Below are 6,910 nucleotides of genomic sequence, written 5' to 3'. Positions count from 1 at the left end.
TCATGTCAAACATGACTTCACCTCAGCTTTTTTCTCCAACATCTTAAGTCGCAGAGAGGTAAGAGAACATGGCATGGTCCAGTGAAAATGCTTCTGCATCTTTCTTTGGTCCCTATACCTAACATGCAGTTGTTGTGAATCTTGTGATAATAACATCAAAGTACTAAGTACAAAATTAGGATAAAAAGTAGTCAATAATCTCATGCAACATGCTAGTTTCTAACATATCCATTCAAAGACTTCACGACCATGAGATTAGCATTTGTTTATGCTAGCACATGAATTCATAGTCAATAGTCAATAATCAAATATAGTGCCAAATTTTCTCAGACTTTTTTATGCTGAATAATGTGACATCCATAGAGATTCAAAGTGATAGCCCACAGAACTTAATATCTCAATCTACAGCTGATCACTACAAGTTTGCAACCAAGTCTTTGAAAATTAACGAAATATTTCCTATCAAACCAAAATTCCATTTTCGATTTTGGCCAGCTGGTTTCACTGCAAAGTTTGGTATCCCAAATCTTACAAAATCAACAGATTACATCCATAAGGCCATCATTGAATGCTTCCACCGAATCATGTTCCAGGGCTGTGATGTTGTAGACTATGCCTTGCCATTTTAAACACATTTGGACGAAGTAGCAGCTCTCTCAGAATTCAACCCTGTGCACTTGCCTTCAACAGTTTATACACCATTGGAGCATCCTAATCATACAAAACCTATACAATGCAACATGATTAACACATATACAAACATAGAATTTAATTGATATCATTAGCTCAATTACTTCATTATGCATGAGGGGTCGAGCATTTTTCCCCATCTCAACATGCTGAATATTGTTTTATTAATTCATTTTCCCCCCTTCCTCCTCTGAAAGGACAGATCCCCAACAGAAAAGCGTTTACAAAACTATCACATACCCAGAATTAGAATGAATTTACTCAACATTTTATACCAGATTGCTTTAATAATAATCAGATTACCGAGCCCAAGAGTATTAGTTCAAAACAGATACCATTATGAAGCAAAATTTGAAATTCAAGAATTGCATTTTTCATTACATATAGATCTCTGAATCAGTTTCTTCACTAGTACTCTTTCATATTCACTCTTTTGCCAAATTGTTGAACCATGAAGCTTATTTGGGTCACTCTTGGGGATTATTATTGTCATTATCGCTTTGATCCAATGTCCCAAACTTCTGCTTGAAGGAGTCCTGCCTCTGCAGCCACATCATATGCCCCTTCAAACCCCAAAGAAAAATATCAAAAAGAAGATAATTTTAGAAACCCATCACTAAAATGAACTCATATAGCATCTAAAGACCCAAATTTTTTATTTTTTTTTTTAATAGCAAACACAGAGCTTAATCTACAGGTTACCTGCAAAGCAGCAGCCCAGGCAATGAGGAAAGAAGCGAACCAGAATTTCTTGTCCTTGAGTAGTTGGTTTGCTTCCATTTTTTTAGATGCAAAACCAAAACCCTAAACCTAGAGATTTTACAGAAAGGAGATCAAAGTGCGGGCTTCGTGGGTCGGGGATGATATTTTCCCTATATATTTTTGTAAAAGATGGAGTATTGTCTCTTACAGTCCAATCAATTACTCATAGGAGCTGATAAAGAAAAGAGAAAGAGGCTTGAAAGAAATAGCAAAGGTCATTTAAGATTTAAGAAGAAGTCAAAGAAGTTGGGGATTTTAAAGTCAGTGAGAAGTTCAACAAAATTAGTGTCACAAGGAATCATCATTCAACACAAAATTGCTGGTGGAGAGGAGTTTTGACTTTGAACAAAAACAATATGCTGATTAATTACACTACTAATCACATATTATTATTATTATTAATTGTGATAAGATGGTATTATGGGATAATTTTAGAATTTTTAAATTAATTAAATATTTCAAAAGGGTATTGTGTGTAGAATTCCATTCTAGGGTTTAATTTTCTGATACTCCAGCCCCTTGAATCCCATTAATGTAAACATAATCTGTCTTCTAGAACTACTAAGTCAAACATGGAAGCAGCATTTGTGCCTAAGGAAAACATGATCCATAGATTCATTTTATTTAATCATCATTTGGGTGTGATTAATTGTTATTTTAAATAAGCACTCAACAAATGAAAATTATTCAAATAAATTAAACAGGATCTAGAAGGTCTTCTTTGCTGTTATTTGAATAAAACATTATGATGACCAAGAAAAATGTTTTCAATAATAGCTCCACACCTGCAACATATGCTAATGACAACATTTTTTTAACTTCCTTTTTCATATTTAGCACCTAAATATGAGTATCCTAGGCAATTTAGTAAATGGGTACAAAATTTTATTTATTATTTTGAAAAAATTAAAGAGTAATTAATTAATTTTTATCAATTTTATCTTTATTCACACTAAATACAATAATTATTTATATAATTTCCTAAAACTCTTCTTATTATTAGCTTCCTTTCTTTATTTCTTTTAATTTTATTAGCTATGTCAATTAGAGTGATTATGAAAGATAAAAAGGTAATTTAATCAAATTAAAAAATATTTTATTACTTTATCTGTTTCATTTTAAGGATGTTACTATTACACTAGTAACTTATAAATTATTAGTGTAATTAATAAATAAAATTTTAGTTTCTAGCTAGTGATGATCCTCAGCATTAATTCAAAATCAATTCCCAATCAAATAAATTAACCTGATGTTCTTGAAGTTAAATGTGTTACAGTTTTTCAACTACTGAATTAAATTGTCAATGAAATCTACACTACACCTAAGCAATTAATTACCTATTTCAAATATTTCTTACAAGTTACCATTTAAGTACGTGGTTATTCACACTCAAGTCAGTCAGAGTAGTATTCAAGTAAAATATTCAAGTATGCCATATTTTTAAAAAAATAAATTTCCTGTAAATATATTTCTTGAAAGGTATAGTTCCCAATAAATGATGAGTATTTTAAACTAAATGAGGCCTTAATTTTCCTCGTAGGCCATGGCCATTGCATTTTCTCAAGAAATTTCTAACTCCTACTTTTGTCAACAAGAAGCAATTAATTAGCACATGGAAAACTATTTGGAGAGAACATGCAAACCAAGCGGTCTTTCCTCCACTTCCAACTACAACTCAACCTCCACCGTATAATCAGCATATTCTCGATGAAAATATGTTTGATCGTGCTATTTCCTTCTGCTTTGTTCTTTGGAAACTAATACATTGATTATGCACTAATACATATGATAGTCATAGCCTTGGCTTTTATACGTTTTGATGAAAGTATTATTTGACATTCTTTCCCTTTTTCACAGTAACAGTCCATGAAAATTTCTTACAGGTGTAGATCTATAAACTAGAGCAAAAATGGATTACAAGTTCACTGAAAATGTTCTTGGTAAGAACCTTTTCATACTTAAGTTAAAGCTAATATGGGAGCGAGTGAGTAAAATTGATTAGGGAGAAAGATTTATCTAACTATAGAAGTTTAAGCTTCTCAATAGAGTATTGGATAAAATTCTGTTGGGATTCCATCGAGTAAAATTTGATTAAAATGGGATTCAACACCAACTAAAAACTTAATGCTTGTCAAGCTTATTGAAGTAATTAATGGCCTTTTTCAAACTGAATCAAGATTATGCATAAGTTAGTTGAGCATTCTTTAGATGGTTTTCGCAAGATAAAGGCACTAGAGGGATTGGTCCATAGGGTTCAAAACAGGCATATAATACATAAAAATCTACAAATTATCAGGAAAAAAAAAAATAGCCAGAGAAGTGCAGAAGGAGCAGAGCATGAAAAAGAACATTAGATTTATGTAGTTTGATGCAGAGAGTAATCAATCTCATTTTAGAAACAAGTCAGATTTTTTACTGCTAAAAACAAGATTATAAAGAGGACTGCAAATTGATGAGAAAGAAGGTTAAAACAAATCCATCCCAGGCTTCAATTACACATTCTCAGTCACATATCCATCCATCAACAACTAAAACCTCAAAGAGTATCTACTGATATCCTTATGAAAGTAAGAATTTAAAGGGGAAAAAAAAAACAAGGACACTAATCAATATGGCCATCCCATAATTTAAACTCTGATATCTGCTTTAGGTCTCAGCATTATTAACACACCTCCACTTCATCACTTTACAAGTAATTGCATAAACAAATTCCTCAATTGAATCCATTCTCTGCACTGTCTAAATAAGTCAAACTACTTGATTCAAGGGACTAAATCATCAAACAAGACAAAACTCAAAAGTACACCATAACAAGATTGTCTAATCCACTTCCAAATGAATTGAAGAAACTTAGCGTACTTGCAATAATTGTGCATCCATACACTTTAGCTAGCTAAATTAAAATTAAGATACAATTGGGCAGCTTTTACACAAGTACATCTAATGCTACATGGTTTAGTCCCTATTATGACAACAATCTCTTTATGCTTAGCTCTTATTTCAAACTAATATATTCATGTCAAACATGACTTCACCTCAGCTTTTTTCTCCAACATCTTAAGTCGCAGAAAGGTAAGAGAACATGGCATGATCCAGTAAAAATGCTTCTGCATCTTTCTTTGGTCCCTATACCTAACATGCAGTTGTTGTGAATCTTGTGATAATAACATCAAAGTACTAAGTACAAAATTAGGATCAAAAGTAGTCAATAATCTCATGCAACATGCTAGTTTCTAACATATCCATTCAAAGACTTCACTACCATGAGATTAGCATTTGTTATTTTGTTTATGCTAGCACATGAATTCATAGTCAATAGTCAATAATCAAATATAGTGCCAAATTTTCTGAGACTTTTTTATGCTGAATAATGTGACATCCATAGAGATTCAAAGTGATAACCCACAGAACTTAATATCTCAATCTACAGCTGATCACTACAAGTTGCAACCAAGTCTTTGAAAATTAACGAAATATTTCCTATCAAACCAAAATTCCATTTTCGATTTTGGTCAGCTGGTTTCACTGCAAAGTTTGGTATCCCAAATCTTACAAAATCAACAGATTACATCTATAAGGCCATCATTGAATGCTTCCACCGAATCATGTTCCAGGGCTGTGATGTTGTAGACTATGCCTTGCCATTTTAAACACATTTGGACGAAGTAGCAGCTCTCTCAGAATTCAACCCTGTGCACTTGCCTTCAACAGTTTATACACCATTGGAGCATCCTAATCATACAAAACCTATACAATGCAACATGATTAACACATATACAAACATAGAATTTAATTGATATCATTAGCTCAATTACTTCATTATGCATGAGGGGTCGAGCATTTTTCCCCATCTCAACATGCTGAATATTGTTTTATTAATTCATTTTCCCCCCTTCCTCCTCTGAAAGGACAGATCCCCAACAGAAAAGCGTTTACAAAACTATCACATACCCAGAATTAGAATGAATTTACTCAACATTTTATATCAGATTGCTTTAATAATAATCAGATTACCGAGCCCAAGAGTATTAATTCAAAACAGATACCATTATCAAGCAAAATTTGAAATTCAAGAATTGCATTTTTCATTACATATAGATCTCTGAATCAGTTTCTTCACTAGTACTCTTTCATATTCACTCTTTTGCCAAATTGTTGAACCATGAAGCTTATTTGGGTCACTCTTGGGGATTATTATTGTCATTATCGCTTTGATCCAATGTCCCAAACTTCTGCTTGAAGGAGTCCTGCCTCTGCAGCCACATCATATGCCCCTTCAAACCCCAAAGAAAAATATCAAAAAGAAGATAATTTTAGAAACCCATCACTAAAATGAACTCATAGAGCATCTAAAGACCCAAATTTTTTATTTTTTTTTAATAGCAAACACAGAGCTTAATCTACAGGTTACCTGCAAAGCAGCAGCCCAGGCAATGAGGAAAGAAGCGAACCAGAATTTCTTGTCCTTGAGTAGTTGGTTTGCTTCCATTTTTTTAGATGCAAAACCAAAACCCTAACCCTAGAGATTTTACAGAAAGGAGATCAAAGTGTGGGCTTCGTGGGTTGGGGATGAGATATTCCCTCCGGTTCGCTCTCCTTCACTATTCTACAGTTCAGAGAAAAATCCGGATCCGGGTATGGGTATGGGCCGAGAATGAAGCATCCATTTTAAATTTTGAACTAATTAAACTAGCCATAGAACTTTTGGCACAATAAATTTGAAGCTATTCATTGTGGAATAGAAATAATAAAAACTGAGTTAAATAATAAATTAAATAAAAATTATTTTTTTATCTTTAATTTAAATTTAATAATTTATTTTTTATTAAAATTATTTTTAATTATTTTTTTAAATTTGATCATTAAAATTTATAATATATAACTATAATACTCTCATTTAATATTTTATTATAAATTTAACATAATTATTAAAGAAAAAAAATAAAATATTAATATAATAATATTTGAGAGTTTGCTTGAAATATGTGGCAAGTCCCAGTTTCTATAACTTATTTTATGTTGTTTCCTTCCAATGTTATTATTTTTTTTATTATATATTGAAAAATACTTAAAGAAAAGAAAGTTGGTAAAAGAAATTCATGATTTCTTACATTACAAGAGATACTTGACTATTGAATTAGACAGCTGAGAGATCAGTGCTGAGCTACTGCCTACTGGCATTGTCATGTAAGGAAGGTGCTGTAGGATTGTAAGGAAGAGCTGAGCCTGCGGCAAAATCATTTCATGTGAGAACAATTTCAAAGCTGAAATCAGAACTTTCAGGGCATGTAGGTAGGCCCTCGTTAAGACAAATGAAAAAGTTGCCAGATTTTCACCAAGGCCTGAGAAAAATTGTTTGCCTTTCAGGGCAACTTGTCCATTAGAAGTTCCACAAGACATTATAAGCAAAACAAATCCAACATTTTTTTTCATGAAAGTTCGCACATCATGCTTTGCT

The 6,910-nt window shown here is 32.2% G+C and overlaps 1 long non-coding RNA gene and 1 other non-coding gene across 4 annotated transcripts; both read right to left on the bottom strand.

Moving 5' to 3' along the window:
• Nucleotides 1-311: 311 nt before the first annotated feature.
• On the bottom strand, nucleotides 312-1,530 carry LOC110650260 (uncharacterized). Of its 2 annotated transcripts, XR_002493921.2 has the most exons (3): nucleotides 1,393-1,530; nucleotides 1,072-1,253; nucleotides 312-726 (listed from the first exon to the last, which is right to left on the bottom strand). It is a non-coding gene; the product is annotated as an uncharacterized LOC110650260 (transcript). The 2 variants fall into 2 exon arrangements; XR_009143072.1 differs by having other exon boundaries at nucleotides 312-1,253.
• Nucleotides 1,531-4,785: 3,255 nt separating this feature from the next.
• On the bottom strand, nucleotides 4,786-6,101 carry LOC131172550 (uncharacterized). Of its 2 annotated transcripts, XR_009143071.1 has the most exons (3): nucleotides 5,864-6,035; nucleotides 5,545-5,726; nucleotides 4,786-5,199 (listed from the first exon to the last, which is right to left on the bottom strand). It is a non-coding gene; the product is annotated as an uncharacterized LOC131172550 (long non-coding RNA). The 2 variants fall into 2 exon arrangements; XR_009143070.1 differs by lacking the exon at nucleotides 4,786-5,199 and having other exon boundaries at nucleotides 5,410-5,726; nucleotides 5,864-6,101.
• Between the last annotated feature and the right edge of the window lie 809 nt (nucleotides 6,102-6,910).

The sequence above is a fragment of the Hevea brasiliensis genome, chromosome 14 (assembly GCF_030052815.1).
Source record: "Hevea brasiliensis isolate MT/VB/25A 57/8 chromosome 14, ASM3005281v1, whole genome shotgun sequence".
NCBI lineage: Eukaryota > Viridiplantae > Streptophyta > Magnoliopsida > Malpighiales > Euphorbiaceae > Hevea > Hevea brasiliensis.
This window is presented reverse-complemented; position numbering and strand designations above follow the sequence as displayed.